Below are 27,819 nucleotides of genomic sequence, written 5' to 3' on the forward strand. Positions count from 1 at the left end.
CACCCCACATACAGTGGCATGTTGCAGGTGCTGGTATTTGGGACATTTTTACATTTTTAAAATAGTACAGATTTTAATTTTTGCAAACTTGTTTTACACGTCCTGGACAAAGAAGATTTTTTTCCTATTTCCCCTCCACCAAATCATATAACAAAAGCATCATCTTTGCAGAGAATAAAGTGGCAGTTGCATTCGTTTGTATTTTCATACTTAAGACACGAATACAATTGAATATGCAAACCCACTGTCACTACATTGGTCAGAAATGTATGAATCAGCTCCTTGTTCAGTCCTGCCGAAAGGTAATAACACTCTAATGAAAGCTGATGAGGTCATCTCATCAAGCTGATGATGTGGCTGCAATGCCACAAAAGCAGTGGAGATGGAGAACGAGGGAGAAGGTAAATGCTTTGTAGAGCTGAAGATTGATATAGAGTATACAGAGTGAGTGATAGTGTGAGAGAACTTTATGGATAGGGGCAACATGGGGGAAGCGCAAAGGGGGTACAGTATGGATAGTGAGGATTGTGAGGGGTTGAATAATGTAAAGTGGTAGCACAGAATTGAATGGGGGCAATGTGGGGAACAGTATCCAGACAGGGCACAATATGGAGGTGGGGGGAGCATGGAAGAAGTTTGAAAAGGGAGCATAGTATGAAAAGGGGGCAGCAGGGGGTGGTGTGAAGAGTTATGGAAAGGGGGCAACATAGGAGTGGCAGTGTGGAGCTAAGGAGAGTGTTAAGTGAGGTCAGTGTGAAGGCCATAATTCATAAGGGTATAATTAATAAGGAGAGATGCTTTGGTGGGTATAATATATTATACTTTATATAGGGACAGTATAGCTTCCATAGTAAAAAAAGGGGAGTGGTGTAGCAGTTGTAATTCTTAAGGAGGACGTTGTATCGGTCACAGTACAAAAGTAATGTGACCAATACCATTTTTTAATAAATTTGCAAAAATGTCTACATTTCTGTTTTTTTTTCTCAGTTAAGATGGGGTGCAGAGTGTACATTAATGAGAAAAAAATGAACGTTTTTTGAATTTAATAAATGGCTGCAATGAAGCAAAGAGTGAAACATTTAAAAGGATTTGTTAGGGTTGGCGGATTGCACTAAATTAAAATAAATTATAAAGTCCAATTGCAACCCGGGGTCCAACGTTCAGAGATGTAAAACTGCTGCTAGTGTGAACAATGGCGGTGCACACGGCGAGTGAAAGCTCATACACAAATAGTTAACGCTAAAGCGAAAAGTTAACGCGAAAGCTCATACACAAATAGTTAACGCTAAAGTAATGTGACCAATACCATTTTTTAATAAATTTGCAAAAATGTCTACATTTCTGTTTTTTTTTCTCAGTTAAGATGGGGTGCAGAGTGTACATTAATGAGAAAAAAATGAACGTTTTTTGAATTTAATAAATGGCTGCAATGAAACAAAGAGTGAAACATTTAAAAGGATTTGTTAGGGTTGGCGGATTGCACAAAATTAAAATAAATTATAAAGTCCAATTGCAACCCGGGGTCCACCGTTCAGAGATGTAAAACTGCTGCTAGTGTGAACAATGGCGGTGCACACGGCGAGCGAAAGCTCATACACAAATAGTTAACGCTAAAGCGAAAAGTTAACGCGAAAGCTCATACACAAATAGTTAACGCTAAAGTAATGTGACCAATACCATTTTTTAATAAATTTGCAAAAATGTCTACATTTCTGTTTTTTTTTCTCAGTTAAGATGGGGTGCAGAGTGTACATTAATGAGAAAAAAATGAACGTTTTTTGAATTTAATAAATGGCTGCCATGAAACAAAGAGTGAAACATTTAAAAGGATTTGTTAGGGTTGGCGGATTGCACTAAATTAAAATAAATTATAAAGTCCAACTGCAACCCGGGGTCCACCGTTCAGAGATGTAAAACTGCTGCTAGTGTGAACAATGGCGGTGCACACAGCGAGCGAAAGCTCATACACAAATAGTTAACGCTATTCAGTGTGAACAAAAAGCAAAGTTCCAAGCTGTTACTCCACAGAGAGGAACTGTAAGGACAATTACAAAGTGCTATGCCCTGTTATCTGCCACAGGACAAAGCATGTGGACTGAACCCCGTTTGCAACAGAACCGTGTCAGAAGCACATGGTAACGAAACAGGCACTGAATAAGGAGCCCTAACTATGGGTTGGACTTGCTCTGTGAACTCCAGATGTTATGCCAAGCTCCTAATTGCCCCCACTGATGCTAGCTGCCTACCTAACAAGTTCAGTCCCAAGCTAAACGGCTGAATAGCACATGCAGGCAGGATGGTATAATCTACACACACACCACAACACAAATGGTACCAGCACCCCGGCATGCGCCTCTGAAAGACTCTTATACACTACACTTACGCCCAGTCTGACAGGACCTTGACCGTGGACCAATCCAGAGCTTCCACTTCACCAGAGTAGCTGACGTCCAACCTCCAATAGGAAGATGCCACATCAAGGACATGCTCAGTAAGGTGATTTCTGGACTTAGCCTCCAGAGCGCAAGGCTGCACCTGTACGGCACTGGTTACCAATGACTTAGCTGGAGAGTGAGCAGTAACCAAATGCATGGAATGAATCTGAGCAAAACACTGGGACCGACGCCTGTGCTGAGCAGCAGTCTCAGTGGCCGGACCCGAGTAGGAGAACGCAGGGCCAGACAAGACTTGAGATCCATCCCATGCAGCGGGGAAATCCCAGCACATAACAGGGTCTGAATACTTTCAATACCCACTGTATCAAAGTACCATTTTATTCAACTTCTTATGACCTGCAGGCCCACATAGACAGCTTAGGAGGGTTGATCCTACTGACAGATTCCCTTTAATATGCAACTTATTCACTAATTATATTCAGTGGCTAAAGACTGTCTGAAATGTGTTTGCAGTGTACATTGGTGCTGGAAGCTGTGGCCTTCAATATATAACAATAAAGATGAGTTTTTAAAAGAGGACTCTGATGATGGAAACTTATTGCTTTACATTTTGTTCCTGAAACTTATGGTACTACAAGTCTCCATTCATCTAGCCCTCTAATAGGTTTCCTGACTACCATATGTTTATACCTTGCATTTGCTGTTAAGTCGTCCTTTTTGGGCTGGGGGAATTAATTTGCTTAATAAAAAGAAAATCAAGATATTTAACTGTGCAGGTATGTATTGGCACACTTGTTTAAGTAGTAAAATTGGAGATATGCACATGCCACACCAATCCTACAGGCAGACTGTTGTGGTTGCATTTGTCTTTTTAGCCATCACATGTACTTTACCTAGAATTTCTGGTATATTCCATATTTTTCAATAGTTGTTTAAGAGTGTTTAAATTTTTTTGTAAAGTTATACTTGTGTTCAAAATATATGGTAAATGAAAAAGTGGCACTGGCAATGGATGTGGTAGTGTTACAGAAAAACTTCCATTATACAATTTAAAATGTGGAGTTACTAACAGTAGCAACATCACAACTGGCATTGCTGGCAACAGTCATCCTGGAAGTAGCAGTAACAAAATCAGGTCACAACTATTCTCCTTTACCCCTATTTGTTGGGAAGAAGTGATTAAATAACAGAATTTATGTCACATCACTTTTCTCAGTCACAAGAGGATGATGTTTCCCTTTATAGCAATACATGTTGTATATAGCAGAATTTCAATTCCATCAATAACACATGTATCTGTTGTGCCCTTTAGTTCCCTAACCGACAGCACCCAGGGGGCTAAGGAAGATATTTCACTAGAAAAACTTAATCTAGTTGGTTTATTGTATGTATGAAAAATCAGCCTTTGTAATCATACTCCATGGATCTGTAGAAAATGGAGTACATAATTAAAAAATGCATAGCAGTATTGGTGGTTCTTTCAGGAATGGTGGTAACGTCACTGGTATTGGCACTCTTAAACAGGCAAAATATTGTCAGTAGGGAAAACTGTAGCATTAATGATGTTATCCCCCTTATAATTGCCTTTGAAGAAAGACTTACCAGAATTCAAGAGTGGATGTGTAAGGAGATAGACCGGACCTCGGGTAACTGCATACCTCCCAACTTTTGAAGGAGGGAAAGAGGGACAAATGGCTGTGGCAAATTTTAGGCCGTGCTCCGACCACACTCATTTCACAACTGGTCACACCCATGTCCACACCCAACCACACCCATTTAGCACTGCTGATCACACTGACTGGTACTGAGGGCACAGTGGCTGGCATTATTGGCACAGTGGCTGGTACTGTGGGCACACTGACAGGTACTGAGAAAAAGAAAGAAAACAGAGAGAGAGAAAAAAGAAAACAGAGAGAGGGAGAAAGAAAGGAAAGCAAGAGAGAAAGAAAGAACAGATAGAGGAAGAACAGAGAGAGATGAAAGGAGAGAGAGAAAGAAGAAAGAACAGAGACAGAAAGAAAGAGGGGAAAGAAAGAAAAAACAGAGCGAAAGAAAGAACAGAGAGAGAAAGAAAGAGGGGAAAGAAAGAACAGAAAGAAAGAGGGGAAAGAACAGAGAAAAAGAAAGAAAGAGAAAGAAAGAACATAGAGAGAAAGAAAGAGGGGACAGAAAAAAGTACAGAGAGAGAGAGAAAGAAACATGGGAAAGAAAGAGGGGGAAGTAAGAACAGAGGGAGAACAGATCAAAAGAAAGAACAGACAGAGAAAGAGAAAGGAAAAACAGAGAGAGAGAAAGAGGGGAAAGAAAGAAAGAACAGAGAGAGAGAAAGAAAGGGGAGAGAAAGAACAGAGAGAGAAAGAAAGAGGGGAAAGAATGAGGGGAAAGAAAAAAAAAGTACAGAGAGACAGAGAAAGAACAGAGAGAAAGAAAGAGGGGACAGAAAAAATAACAGAGGGAGAGTGAAAGAAAGAAAAAAAGAAAGAGGAGAAAGTAAGAAAGAACAGAGAGAGAAAGAAAGAGGAGAAAGAAAGAAGACAGAGAGAGAAAGAAAGAAGTAAAGAAAAAAAAGAGAAAGAGAAGAGAGAAGGAAAGAAAGAGGGGAAAGAAAGAACACAGAGAGAAACAAAGAACAGAGAGAAAAAGAAAGAACAGAGAGAGAAAATGAAAAAAGGAAGTTTAGAGAGAAAGAAAGAACAGAGAGAGAAAGAGAGGGAAAGAAAGAACAGAGAAAAAGAAAGAAAGAGAAAGAAAGAACAGAGAGAAAGAAAGGAGAAAGAAAGAACAGAGAGAGAGAAAGAAAGAAAGAAAGAAAGAAAGAAAGAAAGAATGAAAGAATGAAAAAAAAAAGAAAGAGGGGAAAGAAAAAAGGAACAGATAGAGAAAGAAATAACAGAGAGAAAGAAAGAGGGGCAGAAAAAAGAACAGAGGGAGAGCGAAAGAAAGAAAGAGGAGAAAGAAAGAACAGAGCGAGAAAGAAAGAGGGGAAAGAAAGAAAGAAGACAGAGAGAGAAAGAAAGAAGTAAAGAAAGAAAGAGAAAGAACAGAGAAAAGGAAAGAAAGAGGGGAAAGAAAGAACAGAGAGAAAGAAAGAACAGAGAGAGAATGAAAAAAGGAAGATTAGAGAGAGAAAGAAAGAACAGAGAGAGAAAGAAAGAACAGAGAGAGAAAGAAAGAAAGAGAGGGAAAGAAAGAACAGAGAAAAAGAAAGAAAGAGAAAGAAAGAACAGAGAGAGAGAAAGAAAGAGGGGACTGTTGTGAATTCTCTTACTTCTGGGTCAGGGCTCTCTCTGGTGGTTACTGTGGGTAGTGGAGCTGGCCGGATTGACAGAAGTCTTCCACCTGATGATGATGATTGGAGATCTGGGGTTACTGATTGGAGTATTTAAGTCAGCAGGCTTCGTTCAATCCCTGCTGGTGATTAGTTTTCCTGTGCATTCTGAGGTCTGATGTTTCCTGCCCTGATCCTGCATTTTTCAGTTAAGTTGTTCATTTGCTAATCCTTTGCATCTGATCTGGTTTTGCCTCTTTCTGCTTGCTGTGAGTGTTCAGCGTGCTCCCTGCTGGGGGCTGTGCTGGACCCCGCTCCATATGTTACAGCTTGTGTCAGTTTGTTCAGTCCCCTGCTATATTAGTCTCTTTTGCTTTGCTGCCAGTTCATACCAGAATGCTGATATAGTGGGGGCGAGGTCGTGAGACCTCAGTGTTTTTTGGTACATCAGTCGTGATGGATTTTTTAGTGGTTTCGCGTGATTGCAGACAGTGTCTTTCCTTTCCTATCCTATTGTCATGGGAAGCCTAGGTAACTTTAGGCTGAAACCCCGGGGCCCCTGCGGTGTCCCTCAGACTAGGGGAAACCCTGTCTGTCCCTCAACCCAGGGTTTACACTGAAGGTGTGCCTGCCTGGGCCTCCACCCAGTCCTTGTCTCCTGTCCAGCCCTAAGCTGAACCCACCACCCTCCACCCAGTGAAGAGACCAAGCACCAGACCCCACAAAAAGTATGGACAGGGATAACGGAAATGCACCACACCGCGTACACACAGGGGAATACAGTAATGTGCAAGGGCAACCAAATTATAGAACACAGGAAGGCAAAATGGCAACAATGGAATATACTACAGCAGAAACCGTATGCTCCTTAGGCCACCACTCCAGACCGGTATCGCTTAGCACAAGGCAAGAGCTATAGTCGGCGACGCCCATAGTCACACAGGGCAATTTAAAGACAGAGGGCGTGGCTAAGCCCTCAGCCAGAATGACAGCCTGGTTAACCCAATCCAAGCCGGATCAGAAGACCAACCAGCGCCGCTGAGAACCATGTGGTAGGATGGGGTATTACCGCTGTCTGCCGGACACCCTGGTGCGAACAGTGTCCATCATGACACCTATCTAGTCAGTTCGGGCCCCTTCATTTGCTCAGTCTATTTTCTGCCTGCGTTTGTGTTTCATCTTGTCTCACCCACAATATATGTTTGGAGGCTATCTATTTCCTGGGGTTCTACTACGGGGCAGTTTAGATTTCACCTTTCTTGGTTTAGGCTTAGTTAGTTCTACGGCTGTTTCAAGGCATCTAGGGCATCGTAGGTACGCTCCACGGCTACTGTTAGTTGTGTTGTTTGGATTAGGGGTCTGCAATCCGCTAAGTTACCAACCTTTCTGGTTTCCTGGTGGTCTACCTATTCCTGCCATCCTCCTCGGTGACCTGTTTATAACAGGGGACAGAAAAAATGAAAAGAGAGAGAAAGAAAGAAAGAAAGAAAGAAAGAAGGGAAAGAAAGAACAGAGAGAGAAAGAAAGGGGACAGAGGGAGAGCAAAAGAAAGAGAAGAAAGAAAGAACAGAGAGAGAAAGAAAGAATAGAGAGAGAGAAAGAGGGGAAAGAAAGAAAGAAGGAAAGAAAGAACAGAGAGAGAGAAAGAAAGAGAAAAAAGAAAAAAGAACAGAGAGAAAGAAAGAAAGAACAGAGAGAAAGAAAGAGAAAAAAGAAAAAAGAACAGAGAGAGAAAGAAAGAGAGGAAATAAAGAAAGAAAAGAGACATAGAGATAAATAAAGAGGGGAAAGAAAGAACAGAGAGAAACAGAGAAAGAACAGAGAGAGAAAGAAAGAAAGAAAGAGAAAGAACAGAGAGAAAGAAAGAAAGAGAAAGAACAGAGAGAAAGAAAGAAAAAGAAAGAAAGAGGGGAAAGAAAGAACAGAGAGAGAATTAACAGAGAGAGAAAGAAAAAAGACAGATTAGAGAGAAAGAAAGATTAGAGAGAAAGAAAGAACAGAGAGAGAAAGAAAAAGACAGGGAAAGAAAGAACAGAGAGAGAGAAAGTAACAGAGAGAGAAAGAACAGCAAAAGAAAGAAACAGAGAGAAGGAAAAACAGAGAAAGAAACAGAGAGAGAAAGAAAGAAATAAAGAAAGATTCTATAAAGATACTATAGCTGCCAGGCTCCCATTGTATTGCCCACCTGAGCCTCCCAGTGCAGGATATATCATGATCCGCTCCCATGGCCGGCATCCCCGATTCCAAGGCGGTCTGCGCTGTCGGAGGAGGACATGGTGATGGATCTGAAGGCAAACCTTTACAGTTCCACCACCCCAACCACTCCACATACCAGACCTCTGCCCTTCCCCAATAACCTCCCTCTTCAACATCACTGAAGGAGAGCTTACTCATCTCCTTTCCAAATCACACCTCACCACCTGTGCACTCGACCCCATCCCTTCCCACCTTCTCCCCAACCTCACTAACATGATCATTCCAGCCCTAACCCATCTCTTCAACCTATCCCTAACTTCTGGTGCCTTCCCCTCTGCCTTCAAACATGTCACCATAACACTCATCCTCAAAAAATCAAACATTGACCCAACTGCTATGCCCAGCTATCGCCCCATATCACTGCTACTGTTTGCTTCCAAACTCCATGAACAGCATGTCCATGCTCAACTTTCCTCCCACCTCTCATCTAACTCCCTCCTTAACATCCTGCAATCTGGCTTCCACCCCCACCACTCCACTGAAACTGCCCTGACCAAAATTACTAATGACTTACAGCCAAAGCTAGCAGACAGTTCTCCAGTTCTCCATCCTCCTCCTTCTCGACCTGTCCTCTGCCTTTGACACAGTTGACCACTGCCTACTGCTACAGATTCTTTCTTCCCTTGGCATCAAAGACCTTGCCCTGTCCTGGATTTCCTCATACCTTTCTGACCGCACATTCAGAGTTTCCCACTCTCACACTACCTCCTCATCACGCCCCCTCTCTGTAGGAGTCCCCCAAGGCTCTGTCCTGGGGCCCCTACTTTTTTCCATCTATACTCTTGGCTAGGGATTTGCTTTCCGATATTGAAATATCGGAAATCGGCCCAATATTTGCGATATCGGAATGCCGATTTCCGTATATGTGTATGTATTGTATGAATGTATTGTATGTAGTATGTATGTAGTATATATGTGGTATGTATGTAGCATGTAGTATGTATGTAGCATGCATGTAGTATGTATGTAGTATGTATGTAGTATATATGTAGTATGTATGTAGCATGTAGTATGTATGTAGCATGCATGTAGTATATATGTAGTATGTATGTAGCATGTAGTATGTATGTAGCATGCATGTAGTATATATGTAGTATGTATGTAGCATGTAGTATGTATGTAGCATGCATGTAGTATGTATGTAGTATGTATGTAGTATGTATGTGGTATGTATGTAGCATGTAGTATGTATGTAGCATGCATGTAGTATGTATGTAGTATGTATGTAGTATGTATGTGGTATGTATGTAGCATGTAGTATGTATGTAGCATGCATGTAGTATGTATGTAGTATGCATGTAGTATATATGTAGTATGTATGTAGCATGTAGTATGTATGTAGCATGCATGTAGTATATATGTAGTATGTATGTATGTAGTATGTATGTAGTATATATGTAGCATGTAGTATGTATGTAGCATGCATGTAGTATATATGTGTTATGTATGTAGTATGTATGTAGTATGTATGTGGTATGTATGTGGTATGTATGTAGTATGTATGTAGTATGTATGTGGTATGTATGTAGTATGTATGTAGCATGTAGTATGTATGTAGCATGCATGTAGTATGTGTGTAGTATTTTTTTTTTTTTTTAACATTTAACACATTAGCCGGATGATGGGACTACTACTGTCCCATCATTGGCTAATGTGTCAATCACTGTCATGGTAGCAGGCATCGCCAGATGGGACTTGTAGTCCCATCGGACGATGCTTGCACAGACCCCCGGACATCAGCACAGCCCCCCGGCAGGCCGGCACAGCCCCCCGGCAGGCCGGTACAGACCCCCACAGGGTGCACAGACCACCGGCAGGCCGGCACAGCCCCCCGGCAGGCCGGTACAGACCCCCACAGGGTACACAGACCACCGGCAGGCCGGCACAGCCCCCCGGCAGGCCGGTACAGACCCCGGGCAGTCCACACAGCCCCCCGGCAGGCCGGCAGAGACCCCCGGAAGGCCCAAAATGACGGCGCATCATGATGCGCACACACCGCGCATCATGATGACGTCAGGCTGTCAATCAACTTTGAACTTCCGATTCCGATGCCGACTTCCGATATTGAAAAAATATCGGAAGTCGGTATCGGAATTCCGATACAGCAAGTATCGGCCGATACCCGATACTTGCGGTATCGGAATGCTCAACACTAATTGCTGACAACATTGTGTAACTCCCCTAAGCTTGGTAGGAGGCGTCCAATCTTGCTGGCTAGGGGCTGTGCTGCAATTGGCTGGATGGTGTGATCAGGCAGTATAAAAGGCTGCGCCTGCCATTTTAGCCTCACTCTACTGTGAAATCAGATAGGGATAGGTTGCTGTTGGAGATAGAGAGAGATCTCGGATCTAATAGCGAGCGATAGAAATTGTTTTTCAGTGACTGTAGCAGCCCCTGTGTGTTACAGAAGCAGTCTTTTCCTCACTGACCCCGCTCAGTTTCATTTTTTGTGCTCTGCAGGCTCTCAGTGAGGTGCTTAGTGAGACAGTGCAGAGCACATTCACTGTAGCTGCTGCAGCTCTTCTTGCTGCAGCACTGTGTGGTGTGTGTCTCACTGCCTTTGTTTTCATCCCTTAAATCCCCTTACCCTATTTTTTCCTAAAAGTTAAACGCTATATAGGGATTGTGCTGTGAGGGACCCAAACAACCTCTGTGGCTGGTGCCACAAAGCACTGGCCCAGTCCAGGAGAATCCTTTTTTTTTGGTATCACAGCAGTGTCATTTACTGCGCTGTGACATCCGACCGTAACGTATACACCAATACCACAAACACACGTTACTCTTTGTGTAGGCCACACTAGATTCAAATAAAGTGTAGCAGACACACCATCATCATACAGTGCCATTAGTGTTTCTTATACCTGTTTGAAGTCCAACAGGAATAAGCACACTAATTCCTAATAATTACTTTCTTGCCGTTCTGAATCCATCGATAGAGATGAAGAAGGCAGGGAGTAAGGGACGTCCCCGCGGCGGCCGCGGAAGAGGTGCATCAGCAGCTAGACATGGTGCACATCCAGAGCAAGCAGCAGGCCCAAGTCACTCAGCACCTACTTTCACCCGGCAGCAGTCATTTATGCGCAGCTTGTTAGGAGCGCAGGGCCATAGGCTGATAAGAGAGGATCAAGTAGAAACCGTTGTTGGTTGGATGGCAGCTGAGGAATCCACCTCAATGAGCGCAGCATCCTCCCAGGACCTCTCCACCACATCGGGTCAGGCCACTGAAGAGCAGCACCTATCTGCTTCTTCACCGCCCACTAAATTGCCCAGACATTCAGAGGGCCAGGAGCCAACCTTAATCCTCTTCTCAGAATCTGTTGGCTTGGAATCTGTGTGCCAGCCAGACAGCATTCCTGCAGCTGAAGAAGAGGTAGTGTGCACAGATGCGCAACCACTGTGTCAGTCTGAGGAAGAAGTGGAGGGTGGACCAGTGCCCACAGTGACCAGACCCCAGTCAGCAGATGATGATGAAACTCAGCTGCAAGTTTCTGCTGACGAAAGTCCATTGGATGACGAGGTCCTTGACCCATCATGGCATGCTGAGGGGCAGCAAGCAAGTGGGGATAGCTCAGAGGAAGAGATTGCAGGTGTGGCGCAGCGTGGCCGTCCACGTGGTAGAGGAAGAGGGAAAAATTGGTTGTCGGCTCCCTCAATTACAGCACCCTTTAGGAGCAGGGCTCTTTTAAAGAACACAAGGGGTGCGCCCAAGAGTTGTGGTGCGTGGGTCTTTTTCCACCAAGTTGCAGATGACAGATGCAAGCTTTGTCGACAAACTGTGCGGAGAGGGAAGAACGTCAGCAACCTTAATACCACCAATATGTTGACGCATGTCAGGAAGAGGCACCCTGTGGAGTAGCAGCATCACACCCAAGATGATTCGCCACCTGCAGCTGGTTCCCCACCTTTCACCTCTTCAGCCACAGCGGCCACCTCTTACTCCAGCTCGCAAAACAGCTGCTCCCGCTTCCTCGCCAGAATGCCAGGGTGCATCTGCAGGCAGTGTTGTACGGCGGCATACTGTCTGTACTTTGTCAGCATCAGCATCCCAATCGCTGGCATCCTCACACTCCCAATCCAGTGTGCAGCCATCTGTCACACAGGTGTGGGAGAAAAGGCGCCCGTACTCGGCAAACCACCCACGAGCACAGGGCATGAATTCTCGCATTGCCAAACTGCTTGCAGTAGAAATGCTACCATTCTGGCTGGTGAGCAAGCCAGTCTTTATCGATATGTTGGGGTTTGCATTCCCAAAATACAGCGTTCCCAGACGCTTCTACTTCAGCAGGCAAGCCGTCCCCACCCTGCAACAGCATGTGGAGTGTAAAATTAAGCATGTGCTACAAAATGCAGTTAGTAGCAAGGTCCACCTGACCACCGACGCGTGGACCAGTCAGCATGGCCAGGGACGCTACATTTCCATCACCGCCCATTGGGTAAACGTAGTTAAGCCTGGAACTGAAGTAGACAGTGCAATTGCGCGGGTCCTGCCAACTCCACAGATTGCAGGCCTCTCCTCCGTACAAATTGACTCCTCCTCATACTCCTCGTCAGACTCGCCTGCACCCAGACGTACCACAACAACCGATTTCAGCACTGCATCGGCCAAACATCAACAGGCCGTGTTGAAATTGGTTTATCTGGGTTATGTTAGCTATACCGCAACCGAGCTGTGGAACACGCTCAAGAAGCAGAGCGACATGTGGCTTGCGCCGCTCAACCTCCAGCCAGGTATGGTGGTGTGTGACAACGGCCGAAACCTGGTCGCGGCTCTGGGCCTAGGTGGTCTGACTCACATTACATGCCTTGCCCATGTCCTAAACTTGGTGATGCAGAGTTTCCTTAGGAACTATCCTTACCTTGAGGAGCTGCTGCACAAAGTCAGATACGAGTGCTCTCATTTGCGGCGTTCAAGCATGGCTGCATCGCGCCTTTCAGCCATGCAGCGCAGACTGGGCCTGCCCGAGCACCGCATCATTGTTGACCTCCCCACCAGGTGGAATTCAACTTTGCATATGCTGTGGAGGTTGTGTGAGCAGCAACCTGCAATTATGTTGTTGCAGCTGCAGCAGGCGCAAAGTAGGTGACACACATCTCAGCTCTCCCACTTTACAACCACAGAGTGGGCATCCATGAAGGACATATGCACCATTTTGAAGTGCTTCGAGGACTCCACTCTGATGGTGAGCGCGGATGCCGCCCTACTCAGCCTGACTATTCCCCTTATATACCTTATAGAATCATCACTTAAAGGACTAAGGGATGAGGTTTCTCTGGAGGAGGAGCTGCTGCACAAAGTCAGATACGAGTGCTCTCATTTGCGGCGTTCAAGCATGGCTGCATCGCGCCTTTCAGCCATGCAGCGCAGACTGGGCCTGCCCGAGCACCGCATCATTGTTGACCTCCCCACCAGGTGGAATTCAACTTTGCATATGCTGTGGAGGTTGTGTGAGCAGCAACCTGCAATTATGTTGTTGCAGCTGCAGCAGGCGCAAAGTAGGTGACACACATCTCAGCTCTCCCACTTTACAACCACAGAGTGGGCATCCATGAAGGACATATGCACCATTTTGAAGTGCTTCGAGGACTCCACTCTGATGGTGAGCGTGGATGCTGCCCTACTCAGCCTGACTATTCCCCTTATATACCTTATAGAATCATCACTTAAAGGACTAAGGGATGAGGTTTCTCTGGAGGAGGAGGAGTATGATGAGACACTTGCACCAACCAGGCAATCTTCATCGGCCCGGTTGGTACAAAGCTCTGTGGGTGCCTCACAAAGGTCCAGGCAGGACACAGCAAGCGAGGAGGATGAGGAGGACTATGAGGATGACCCAGAGGAGGAAAGTACACAGCACTCTACTAGTAGTCACCAGATAGAGCGTGGATGGAGTGAAGCAGAGCAGCCAGAGCACATTCCTCCAGCTGGTGACAGCGATGCATGGCCAGTTGACAGCCTTCAGCACATGAGTGACTTCATGCTGCAGTGTCTGAGAAACGTCCCACGCGTGGCTCGTATTCTCCACACAAATGACTACTGGGTGGCCACCCTCTTAGATCCACGTTACTGGGTAGGCCTTCAAAGCCTAATTACACCGTTGAACCGGGCACGTAAAATGCAGGAGTACCAAGATGCACTGGTTAATTCACTCATGTACTCTTTTCCACCACATAGCAGTGATGCGCGTGCACTAGCAGGCACCTCAGTGCGTCCTGCGCCCAGCGGAATCCGTTCCGAAGCCGGTAGCAGAAGCAGTACATCTGCTACTGACAGGTTCAGTATACCCATCCTGTTCCAATGGTTTCTGAACCCGCAAACAGTTCGGGCACCATCAGCACAGACAGTGCAACGCACTAGGAGGCAATGTTACCGTGACATGGTGGCACAATACCTCTCCACCCCTGTCATTGTGCTTCAGGATGGATCTGCCCCCTTCAAGTTTTGGGTCTCCAAGTTGGATACATGGCCCGAGCTTAGCCAGTATGCCTTGGAGGTCCTGGCTTGTCCTGCTGCCAGTGTGATTTCTGAACATGTCTTTAGTGCAGCTGGCAATGTACTAACAGACCAACGTACCAGACTATCCGCTGCAAATGTGGACCGGCTTACATTCCTAAAAATGAACCAGGCCTGGATTTCTGGTGACTTTTGCTGCCCTGGGCCAGAGTAGACAGGTTACCTGCATTGTTGGTAGCAGTATGCATGCTCTGTCATGTGCCTATGTTGCACACAGCGTCATCTGTTATGCCAGTGCTCTGGCCTCTACTACCAACATCTAGCTCCTGGTTCTGTGACTGACTCTTTCACCTCATACTGTTTTCCATGGGCTCTAGTACCGACAGCTAGTGCCCATTTCAGTGACTGCCACTTTCACAGCATGCCGTGTTTCTGGGCTCTAGTCCCGCCAGCAAGTGCCCATTTCCGTGACTGCTGATTTCACAGCATGCCGTGTTTCTGGGGTCTAGTACCGCCAGCTAGTGCCCATTTCCGTGACTGCCACTTTCACAGCATGCTGTGTTTCTGGGCAACAGTAACGCCAGCTGTACCTCATTAGACCAAAGTGGAAAAAAAGGATGACAGATGCCAAACACCTATAGGCAGAAGCACAAGAGGCGGGATCCAGCCACGCCAGCTGTTTTCTGGCAGTGAAGTGCAGACACAGGTGCCTCCCCCGAGGGGTAAACCAAGTTCCAGCATCGCCAGCTGGTTCTCGGGAGTGCCCAAGGGCACGGGTACCTCCTGCTCCAAACTGTGTTTCGACAACGCTCGTCGTTACACAGTTGTGTCCGCCGCACTGTTCCACGCCCCCGCCGTATATCATTCCGGCTCAGTTTGCTGTTATCCGTGGTGTCGGCAGTGTAGGAGCCCCCTACGTGGACTCCGGGACCTGGCACTCAAGGCTGGTCTCGACAGTGCCAGTAGGCCCTCCTCCTCCCCTGCTGCGACTGCGGAGTAAAGAAGACTGTGTCGAAGTTGCGGGGGCAAATGTGGCTCTTGCACCTTCTGCCGAAAAGACATTACTCCGGTAGAAGACCCAAGACAGGAAGACAGATGCAGAAGACCCAAGACAGGAAGACAGATGCAGAAGACCCAAGACAGGAAGACAGATGCAGAAGACCCAAGACAAGAAGACAGATGGAGATGTCCCCGGACTCCTGTCTTTTTGCTCTTGAACTTGCGTCTTTGTGGGGGTTTTTTGGGCTTCTCGGCAGTGCTTTTGGCTTATGTCACTACTACATTGTGGTATCCGGGCTATAGTAATGTCAGCTGTTGCCCAGTACAGCCACTGGCACTTTTACCTTCTGCTGCTTTCCAGTAACGTCAGCTGGCTCTCAGTAGAGTCAATGGCTTAGGTCCCTCCTTTGTGGTATCCGAGTTCCAGTAACGTCTGCTGGTCCTTGGTAGTGCATTCTGGCACAGGTTACCTCCTGCTTAGTTATCGGCCTCCGGTAACGTCAGCTGGTGCCCGTTAGTTCCATTGGCTCTGCCTATACGGGTTCCAGACTCACCAGCTGGTTCTCTCAAGTTCCTGTGCCTACTGTTACTTCTACGTATTTCCTCTGGTTTGGGACATTCTGCGATGAGCCAATAGCAGGATAACCATAGAGAGAGGTTTAGGAAGCAGTAGGAGCAGATGTACATGAACCAAAAGCAGAATATCAATATGCAGAATTAATGAATAACAGTAATATAATCAGCAGAAGAAGACTAAGCATGGTTTAATGGTTTAAAGGGAGTTTATCCGTTAATCCATGTGATGCTCCTGGAAACTCCCTGCAAAGCAAGGTGAGCTGAACGCGGACACATGTCAGTCAAAGGGCATATTGACACCACCAACGGCAGTTTTAATTTAATAATGTAAAATCACTAACACTAACCCTAACAATCCCTAACCCCTAACCCTTACCCTACTAACCATAAACCCTAACCCTACCCCAACTAATCCTAACCCAAAGAAAAAACACCATTGTTAAGAAGAAGTTTTCCTGCTACAGCTTTCGCTCTGTGCATTTTTCTAGCGATTTTTTTGCTCCTCTGCCTCTGCAAACTCCTTCCCCATTATCCTGAGGTTTTTCCCCTTCATTTTATCCATTATATAGCACTGTAGTGGTCATTTTGTAATTCCGATTTTTTTCTCCCATTGACTTGCATTGATATCGGAAATCGAAAATTCCGATATCCGATATTTTTTCAATATCGGAAATCGGAATTCCGATACGATATCGGGCAATATCGCTCATCCCTACTCTTGGCCTAGGACAACTCATAAAGTTCCATGGCTTCCTGTACCACCTCTATGCAGAAGACTCTCAGATCTACCTCACTGGCCCAGATGTCACTTCTCTGCTGTCCAGAATCCCGGAGGGTCTATCAGCCATATCCTCCTTTTTCACCTCTCGCTTCCTAAAACTCAATGTAGACAAAACTGAACTCATTATCTTTCCTCCATCTTCCCTACCCGATCTATCTTTTATGGTAAACGGCATCACGCTCTCTCCCGCACCTGAAATCCGCTGCCTCGGAGTAACTCTCGACTCTGCCGTGTCCTTCAAACCACACGTCCAAACTCTTGCCACCTCCTGTCGCCTCCAACTCAAAAATATTTCCAGAATCTGTCCCTTCCTCAGCCCTCAATCTACTAAAACTCTTGTATATGCCCTCATCATCTCCCACCTTGACTACTGCAACACTCTCCTCTGTGGCCTCTCTGCTAACTCTCTTGCACCACTCCAGTCTGTCCTCAATTCTGCTGTCCTTCAAACCACACGTCCAAACTCTTGCCACCTCCTGTTGCCTCCAACTCAAAAATATTTCCAGAATCTGTCCCTTCCTCAGCCCTCAATCTACTAAAACTCTTGTACATGCCCTCATCATCTCCCGCCTTGACTACTGCAACACTCTCCTCTGTGGCCTCTCTGCTAACTCTCTTGCACCACTCCAGTCTGTCCTCAATTCTGCTGTCCGACTAATCCACCTCTCTCCTTGCTACTCCCCTGTCTCTCCCCTCTGCAAATCCCTCCATTGGCTCCCAATTCCCCAACGAATCCAGTTCAAACTACTAACACTGACCTGCAAAGCCATCCACAACCTGTCCCCTCCTTATATCTATGAATTAATTGCCCAATATCTTCCCTCACATAATCTTTGATCCTCCCAAGACCTCCTACTCTCCTCCACACTTATTCGTTCCTCACACAACTGCCTCCAAGATTTCTCCTGAGTATCCCCTATGCTCTGGAATTCCATGCCTCAACATGTCCGATTATCCACCACCCTCGGATCCTTCAAACGGAACCGGAAAACCCATTTTTCTGGGAAGCTTACAGACTGCAATAACCATTCTGCCGCCTCACCACCGCCTGAGCTGCCGCCTCATCACCACCAGAGCTGCTGCACCCCCGACCTTCTGTCTCTTCCCCACTATCCCGTAGAATGTAAGTCCGCAAGGACAGGGTCCTCTCCCCTCTGTACCAGTCTATCATTGTAAATTTGTTTACTGTTAACGATATCTTTAACTTTGTATGTAACCCCCTACTCATGTACAGCACCATGGAATTAAAGGCGCTATATAAATAAATAATAATAATTATATTAATAATTCTTCCCTGAAGTGCCTCCATGGTTCCATCACAATCTCTTAATGAAATTACCTCATTTCCGGTCAGCTTCCAGCACATCACTTCCGGTGGAATGTCATGTGCGAGTTTTAAAGTGCTCCTCAGGGCTTCGCCGTGTACTCCTGTGTTCCGCGGGAAAAGCCCGCTTTGTATGCCTCATAAAAATTTGGCTCCATTCCATACGTCCTGTACACACGTGGCTCCACTCCGTACACACACGGCTCCGCTCCACACACCCCATACACACACGGCTCCGCTCCACACACCCCATACACACACGGCTCCGCATGCCCCATACACACACGGCTTTGCTCCGTACACACACGACTCCGCTCCGTACACCTCATACACATGTGGCTCCCAACACCAAGTACACACACGGCTCTGCTTCGTACACCTCGTACACACGCGGCTCCGCTCCATACACACACGACTCCGCTCCGTACACCTCATACACACGTGGCTCCCTACCCCTCGTACACATGCGACTCCGCTCTGTACACCTCATACACGCGCGGCTCCGCTCCGTACACCTCGTACACGCATGGATCCGCTCTGTACACCTCGTACACACGTGGCTCCACTCCATACACCTCGTACACATGCGGCTCCACTCCGTACACCAAGTACACACACGGCTCTGCTCTGTACATCTCATACACGCGCGGCTCCGCTCCGTACACCTCGTACACGCATGGCTCTGCTCCGTACATGCGTGGCTTTGCTCTGTACACCTCATACACGCGCGGCTCCGCTCCATACACCTCGTACACACGTTGCCCCACTCCATCCACCTCGTGCACACATGGCTCCGCTCCGTACACCTCGTACACACACGGCTCTTCTCCATACACCTCATACACATGTGGCTCTGCTCCATACACCTCTTACACATGTGGCTCTGCTCCGTACATCTCGTACACATGTTGGTCTGCTCCGTACACCTTGTACACACACGGCTCCACTCCGTACACCTCGTACACACACGGCTCGGCTCCGTACACATGTGGCTCTGCTCCTTACAACTTGTACACATGTGGCTCTGCTCCATACACCTTGTACACACACAGCACTGCTATATCCACCCTGTAAACCCCCCCTGACCCCACACAGAAACTTCACCTCATCCAGCACCATGACAACCAGCACACCAGAGTCCTGCAGAGTGCAGACACGGAGGCCCCTGATCATGTGACCCCTGACTCCTCCCCTCCTGTGACCTCATCACAGGTCCTGTGTGCACAGAGCAGGGATTTATTAGTGAGGGGCTGCGGTGGCTGGTGTGTCTGTCTGGGAGGGCACGGATGGAGTCAGTGCATGAGGGGCATGTAGGCTCAGTGCAGTGTGGGAAAAATAGAGTCCCAGGTGGGACACGTGTGGGGGGGTCGAAAACGGGACAGTCCCATGAGAATCAGGACGGTTGGGAGCTATGTAGCTGTATGCCGGGTCCGGAACTAGAAAGGCTGCATTCTCTGTTCCCAGGGGGAAGCCTGAGCGGGGAGGACCCTCCCCTGCTGCCTGGGGGAAGCCAGGGAGAGATGGAGCTTCCTGCTGACAGGAGGGGATGGGGAGAGCCAGAAAAGCGTGTGCAGCAGCCGGCAGATAAAAAGGGAAAGTGCGCGAAACAAGGGAATTTGGCGCCAGGGCAGAGCAGTGAGCAGCAGAGCAGTAAGCAGAGTGGCGTGATCTGCTTCCCTTGTCCCCTGCATGCAGTACCGATGCAGTAGAAAAAGCCCCGTCGCCTGCAGAGCCAAGTGTGTACAGTAGCATGCCAGATAGAGAGACCACTGCAGAGCCGTTCAATGCCGACCCGAGCAGGGCCGTATACACAGTGCAGAGCCGTACACAGCTGAGCCATGTACATAGAGCTGAGACGTGCACACTAAGTAGAGTTGAGCCAGCCATGCAGCAGCCAGAGAGAGTAGTGCCAAGTCCTGAGAACATCTGCAGTGTGCAAGCTAGTGCCAGACGTCGCCCGTCGCCAACAGTGGGGATCAGAGCGAAAGGGATGTACAGAGTGGGTCTGGTGACTGGCACAGAAAGCTCCATGTCCGTGAGTATAACACACGTGCCCCATACGAGTGACTGAGGACAGGACAGACCCTTGTACCCTGACCGTGCCATTAAACAACTTCTGAGCCACATGGGGCCCTTACCAGATCGTGACCCCTTTTACTGTCAGCCACTTTGGGCTCCCTTGACTAAGACTGTGAGGAGAGTTGTGCAGGAGTCTCGTTGAGCTTAGACAGTAGTCGTGGCCCTTACCTTTGTAGGAAGCTACAGTATATGGACTAGGGGCAGTGGAAGGTACCAGAGACCGACCACTATCACCAGAAGACAGTGGTATTGTTGTCTGCTTGACCCCATTAATGATGACACTGCATCGGACGTTGCCAGCACCATTGAGGCTGCAGCAGGAGCTGCAGTATTAAGACTTCCTTATACGTTTGCTAATATTTGAACCGTTGTATTGTACTCTGCCTTTAATACTGTTTAACTATTTACCTCCCTGCATGGAGTATTTCCCCTGTAAATAAACCTGTTAACCCTTGCTCTGCCTGTGTCCCATCACTGCATCCCGCGTTCCTGCTCGTACTCTTACAGATGGAGGAAGAAAAGCAATTTTTACATATTCATCTCTGCCCTGTCTGTTGTGGACACTGAAGGTCCATGTTACATGCAGCAGGAAATATATGAGGAGGACAAGCAACAGGAGATAGATGTGGAGGGGGAGTATTTTTCCAAGGCAGAAAGGCTTACAGTCACAGTGAAAATTACAACAATGGTTAAGCTGGTGATGATGACCAAATGTAGGGTGAACCAACGGCACCTTTGGTCATGCTTGCAAGCATGGCAAGGTATATGCTGGAATTTTTTTGGCTTGAATATATGGACTAATTTTTTTCCAGGTTCTAAAAGGGAGTCCAAATTGATGATTTACCAACCTACAGACCTCACGGCTGGCAAAGAGACTCCTCTAAGTTCCCCACAGACACAACCTTACCCCTCCTGTGCTAGTGTTATAACTAGAACAAGAAACTGAGACAGCAGAAAAGACAGTATATTTTACATGACAGAAAAGATATTTTATCTGCTAAGTTTATCCGTACATGGACTTTGTCCTTTATCAGGCATATACCCTAAGCCATATTTTCATGGACTTCTGGTTGGGTGGAATGAGTGAGTAAGTGACAAGAACTGGTCCAATTTTGATAAGAACACACTGTCATATCCAGTCTCCATTGTACTGTCTGATATTGCATTTAACATGGCAGCATGGAAAATGGTGAGGTACATTTTTATACTCACTTCTGATTTGCCTACCATGGCACCAATTCTTTAGGTCTTCCGAAAGCAACAGCCACAGGAGATAGAACTTGCAAAGTTCTCTCTACTTATCAACATATTCAGATACAGGGAATAGCATGTAATACATTTTCTTTGATGTTATTTTCACAGGCAATGGCATTTTCATGGTGATGATGGAGACAGACAGAGTTCTTACACTAAAGAACACTGCAGAGTGTTTCAGCACTAAGGGTAAGTCAGTTTCCTTGACACAAGAGAGATCCTACTCAAACTTACTGTTCCCGCTCTCTGGCTGTCCTAGATCCACCTTATAGACAAAGCTTTGTGTGCCATTGGTTCCCTTCTTAATCATGGCTCCAGTTTCAACAAAGAAGAAAACAGAATTGGAGTACTATTCTATTATCCCTAGCTGAAGTATTAAGGTGTGGTTGCCTGCTATGCACAATAATTTTTTCAAGGTTAAACACTTTGGGTCCCCAAGACCATTAGTCAACAGCATTCGGGATGCATCCAAAGGCAAAGTGGCTGGGACTGATAGTAGCAAGCCATCTTGACCCAAAAGCAAAGTATGACCTTTTTATCTGTTGCTACTCTACTGTACGCTAATGAAAGTAAAAGTCTGTCTCTGTGGTTGAATTGTGAAGGAATGGTGGGTGAAATTTGTAAGCTGCTTCTGTGGTGGGTACTGTGCCACATGGTCTATGGGTCAAATTTGTAAGCTGCTACTGTAGGCATACTCTGCCCCATGGTCTGTGGGTGAAATTTTTAACTGGACTGCCTGTAGCAAGCCTCATGGTGGACCGCCAGCTCAATACAAGATCATACTAACAGAATTTCATAGGCAGCTGCTGTAATGTAAGCTACAGGAACTGAAATTTTGGAGCTGTGGCTGAAATGTAAAAACATGCTCATTGTGTGAAATTTATAAGCTGCTTCTGTAGATGTGAAATTTTAAATAAGATGCTGTGGGGGTACTCTGCCCCATGCTCTGTGGGTGAAATTTTTAACTGGACTGACACTAGCAAGCCTTGCGGAGGACTGCCAGCTCGATCCAAGATCCTGCTAACAGCTTTCCATCGGGGTCTGCTGTAGTGTATGCTACTGGAGCTGAACTTTTGGTGATGTGTGGGAAATGTGAAAACATGCTCTGTGGATGAAATTTGTAAGCTGCCTCTGTGGGGCACTCTGCCACATGGTCTGTGAGGGAAGTTTTTAATACGATTCTGGGTCGCCCTCCCAGGGCTGTGGGGTATTCGGTACCGGGCCGGTCTCTCAGAGGGGATTGTCACAGCAGCAGTGACCCCGTCCGTGGCCCTGGGCGCCCATGTAAAAAGGGTTGAGTTGGGAATAAATTTTATAAGTGTTTCGTGACGCCACCTGTGGTGTTCGGTAAGGGAGGTGTTAAGCCGACGCTGCAAGCAGATCCTCTGGGACAGATGGTGTAGTGCAGCAATGATGTTGTAGCCCTCCACAGGTAGGGCTGTTGGTCCCAGAGCAGAGTAGGTGAATGTTTAGGAAGATGGTGCAGTGTTTGGCACAGAGATGTAGCAGTGCTGAGGATGTTGCAGGAAGGAGGCAAGGACACAACAGGGTGCAGTTTCTTTACCTTTACTTGGCAAACGCAGTCCAGGGTCCTGGTTACAGATGGCACAGGAGCAGGCTAGCCTGGAAGCAACTCAGGGATCTCTCTATCAGATGGGTTGTGTAGTCTCCTTCCTAGCCCTGGCTTGAGGTACATGCAGTACATGTTACACTGAAGTTCCTCCTTCTTATCTTCTCTTAGAACTACCTCGTATGGCAGATAGCTGTAGCCCTCTATCTCTCTTGGCTCACCCGTCGCTGTTGTGCCTCCGAGTCTTAGGTGGGAATAGAGCATTTACAGCTTCCTAGTCCTCTGGTTTCTGTTGCAGGACCTTCAGTATCCATACAACCGTGGAGACCAGGCTCCAGATCATGCGCTATCATTGGGAGGGAGCTCTCTATCCTCAGCTCAATCTCCAGCTTCTCTCCACACGTCTGCACACGTTGCCCTCCTCACACTAACTCCTCATTTTTCTTCCTGGCCCTCAGAGAGCACTCCTCCCCCAATCCTGGTTCAGAGCCCCCTCTGCTGGCCTGGAGTGGGAACTGTGTTGCATGACATGGTTAAGTGCTAGGGAGACCCTTCATTGCCTCCTAGCCTGACATCACCCTCCCTGGAGAAAGGCAATGCCACTGTGGCGACCATACTCCTGGGGGCGCCACATTTCTATGAGGGTACACTGCCTCATAGTCTGTGGGTGAAATTTTTAAGTTGCTTCTCCAGGGGTATTCTGTCCCATGTTCTATGGGTTAAAATTTTACCTGGACGGGCACTAGCAAGCCTCTGTCTCTGTAGGGGCACTGTTAATTTTTTGTTGTTGTTACATTTAACATTTTTGTTATTAATTTACTTCCTATTTTACCATAATTCCAATGTGGAAAGACCCCCTTTAAGTTATTTCCCTATCCACATTTGTTTGTAGGGCAATTGTCCTGATCTTACTTACAATTTGCTTTCTTTTGCATCACCTAGCCTTTACTCTGAACATTTTACAGCCATTTTACAGCACTGAAGTTCGGGTTCCCATTGACTAATATGAGGTCTAGGGTCAAGTTTGGGTCATGTTCTTGTCCCGAACCAGACAAGAAAAAAAGCCGAATCTAGACATTGGGTCATCCCTAGTCAAGAGCTCTTAATGAAAAAAGCCAAGAGCACTTCACTCTTAAGTGCTTTAGAGCACCTAAAGGAGTGTTATACACAACAATAAAACTTTATTTCAGTTATCAAGCAGCTGTAAACTATACAAATTGTTGTTTTTAATCACTTTTACAATTCTAAATAGATGCCTTTTAAATGGTTACTGTAGTTTTTGTAAACTGCATAAATCAATAGTACAAGTAAATATAAGATAATGTGTAATAAATCAGAAAAATATATTTAATTTTATACTTTTGATCTTCTTTTCCCCCCTCCTCCTCCTTTTAACAAGAAAAATTGCATCTCACTAAGGGAGCAGATTACTGTTGAACAATAAAGTCTAGGACACGGAAGGAGAAGCACAGTAAAGAAGGCCTCAAAGACCTTGATGCTGCTTTCTAGTAAGTATTTTATTTCATCCTAAAGATGGATTTTCAGCTACATTGCTCAGTACTGTGGAAAAGTGTCCTCTATTCTGTTGCCTCAGATGTGTTGCATAAGCACAAGGTTCTCTCTCTGAACAGTAAATGGCAGACATCTCAGCTACAGTAGTATTCAAACACTATGTGAAAGACAGTTGAAATTATATATAGAGTCTGCAAATGAAAAAAACTGTGAAAAATGCCACGTTAAAGTCATATATTTGCTACAAATAGTTTTCTTACATACACACACTTATTCACAATTCAGCTGAAACCAGATATTTTTTAAATGTGAATCTTAAAACATTATCAGAGTTAGATATTTGAAAAATGGATTATATGATTCATAAGTAAATCTCATCCTGCAAAAAAACAAGCCCTATATGGCTATGTTGACAGAAAACTAAAAAGATATGTCTTTTTTAATGAGAGGAGAAAAACAAGAAAGCGCAAAAATAAAGAATATGCTGACTTCAATCATATTAATATAGGTTTCTGCAGCTCATCCATGATTCTATAAAATGATCAACAGATCAACAACCTGCGGTGTCACAAACAATGCTACAAGGCTCCACTTACAGTTGTGACCAAAAGTATTGACACCCCTGCAATTTTGTCAGATAATACTCAGTTTCTTCCTGAAAATTATTGCAAACACAAATTATTTGTTATTATGATCTTCATTTAATTTGTCTTACATGAAAAAACACAAAAAGAATTGTCCTAAAGCCAAATCGGATATAATTCCACACCAAACATAAAAAAGAGGGTGGACAAAAGTATTGGCACTGTTCGAAAAATCATGTGATGCTTCTCTAATTTGTGTAATTAACAGCACTTGTAACTTACCTGTGGCACCTAACAGGTGTTGGCAATAACTAAATCACACTTGCAGCCAGTTGACATGGATTAAAGTTGACTCAGCCTCTGTCCTGTGTCCTTGTGTGTACCACATTGAGCATGGAGAATAGAAAGAAGACCAAAGAACTGTCTGAGGACTTGAGAAACCAAATTGTGAGGAAGCATGAGCAATCTCAAGGCTACAAGTCTATCTCCAAAGACCTGAATGTTCCTGTTTCTACCGTGCGCAGTGTCATCAGGAAGTTTAAAGCCCATGGCACTGTGGCTAGCCTCCCTAGATGTGGACGGAAAAGAAAAATTGACAAGAGATTTCAACGCAAGATTGTGCGGATGTTGGATAAAGAACCTCGACTAACATCCAAACAAGTTCAAGCTGCCCTGCAGTCTGAGGGTACAACAGTGTCAACCCGTACTATCCGTCGGCATCTGAATGAAAAGGGACTGTATGGTAGGAGACCCAGGAAGACCCCACTTCTTTCCCCGAGACATAAAAAAGCCAGGCTGGAGTTTGCCAAAACTTACCTGAAAAAGCCTAAAACGTTTTGGAAGAATGTTCTCTGGTCAGATGAGACAAAAGTAGAGCTTTTTGGGCAAAGGCATCAACATAGAGTTTACAGGAGAAAAAAAGAGGCATTCAAAGAAAAAAACACGGTCCCTACAGTCAAACATGTCAGAGGTTCCCTGATGTTTTGGGGTTGCTTTGCTGCCTCTGACACTGGACTGCTTGACCGTGTGCATGGCTTTATGAAGTCTTAAGACTACCAACAAATTTTGCATCATAATGTAGGGCCCAGTGTGAGAAAGCTGGGTCTCCCTCAGAGGTCATGGGTCTTCCAGCAGGACAATGACCCAAAACACACTTTAAAAAGCACTAGAAAATGGTTTGAGAGAAAGCACTGGAGACTTCTAAGGGTGCCAGCAATGAGTCCAGACCTGAATCCCATAGAACACCTGTGGAGAGATCTAAAAATGGCAGTTTGGAGAAGGCACCCTTCTAACATCAGGGACACGGAGCAGTTTGCCAAAGAAGAATGGTCTAAAATTCCAGCAGAGCATTGTAAGAAAGTCATTGATGGTTATCGGAAGTGGTTGGTTGTAGTTATTTTGGCTAAAGGTTGTGCAACCAAGTTTTAGGCTGAGGGTGCCAATATTTTTGTCTGGCCTATTTTTGGAGTTTTGTGTGAAATTATTTTTTTTGTTTCATTCTCTTTTGTGTTTTTTCATTTAAGACAAATTAAATGAAGATAATAATACCAAAGAATTTGTGATTGCAATCATTTTCAGGAAGAAACTGAGTATTATCTGACAAAATTGCAGGGGTGGCAATACTTTTGGCCACAACTGTATTTCCCTCATGTAACAGACTTCTAACAGGATAGGGTCCTAGAACTGTTTTCTCTCCATCTGAGAAAAACTATGCTAATCAGACTCTGATCATAGTTTGATAAGAGTTTGATCAGAGTGGGATCCAATTTTCTCAGAGGTGGAAAGAAAAAAAAAGTTTCCTTCTCCATTATGTGAGTTCATGAAAATCGGACTCCAGTCAATGTCATCTGAGCGCAGTTTGATTTTCAAGTCCCCATAAACTTGAATGACTGAGAGCCATCCAATTCTCAGAGGCAAATTGTGCATGCTATGATTTTTATTCTTGGATCACTCAACCCAAGGAAAAAATTGGAGATGTGCATAGCCCACACAGAATAACACGAGTACGAGTGCTAGCCATTAAACCATGGATAGCACTCGCCGGTATTTAAATGGCCGTGTGCATGGCCTTCACAGTGTTACTATTTAGATATGAAACATTCCTCACCTTTAACACTTCTTGTTCCTGTTTTGCTGAATATCAACTGTGGACTTTGTTCATATTTCTGCATTCATCCTAAAAATTATTAAAAAAAAATTACATTTCAGATTAAATAGTAACTAATATAAATTGCTGTATTCTCAGGAATGGAGAACTTTCAGAACTTTCTATGTCAGCTAAAAAGGTTCTCCATCCCATAGTTGATTATAGCAGAATCTATTAGTAGAAACAACAGAGACATATAAATATAAGTGAAAATTATGTGCATCCAAGGAACAGAGATATGTAGTAATGAAAAGACACTATTTGTAGAAATGATCAAACATTTTTTACATTTGAATTCCCTAAAAAATTCATTTCCACTAATCTCCGTACTGAAAGCCTGGCAATGCTCGGATTATACTGTACATATGGAGTAGAGGAAAAAAAGAGAAAACCTGCTGATCATAAGACCTTACATTCTACAGGAGCATGAGAAAGAGAGGACCCCAGTGCCCCACAGACCATAAAAGTTTACATTTACAGGCGAGTGAGACAGAGAGGATCCCACTAACCATCAGAGCTTACATTTTACATTATAGAGGACCATTGGTACTTACATCGTAGAGGAGGAAGAGAATGCAAGATGACCTTTATGACTTCAAGAGCATTACACTCTACAGGCAAGA

At 45.5% G+C, this 27,819-nt stretch overlaps 1 protein-coding gene across 1 annotated transcript in view; it reads right to left on the reverse strand.

Moving 5' to 3' along the window:
* The window catches only part of MGAT4C (MGAT4 family member C), a 325,261-nt gene that overhangs the window by 161,670 nt on the left and 135,772 nt on the right, over nt 1-27,819 (reverse strand). Inside the window, exon 2 of the mRNA XM_073556997.1 lies at nt 27,158-27,226. The gene's annotated coding sequence lies outside the window, so the exon portion shown is untranslated. The remainder of the gene's footprint in view (nt 1-27,157; nt 27,227-27,819) is intronic.

Source organism: Dendrobates tinctorius, unplaced genomic scaffold (assembly GCF_039654945.1).
Source record: "Dendrobates tinctorius isolate UK_male_01 unplaced genomic scaffold, ASM3965494v1 ptg000241l, whole genome shotgun sequence".
Taxonomy (NCBI): Eukaryota; Metazoa; Chordata; class Amphibia; order Anura; family Dendrobatidae; genus Dendrobates; species Dendrobates tinctorius.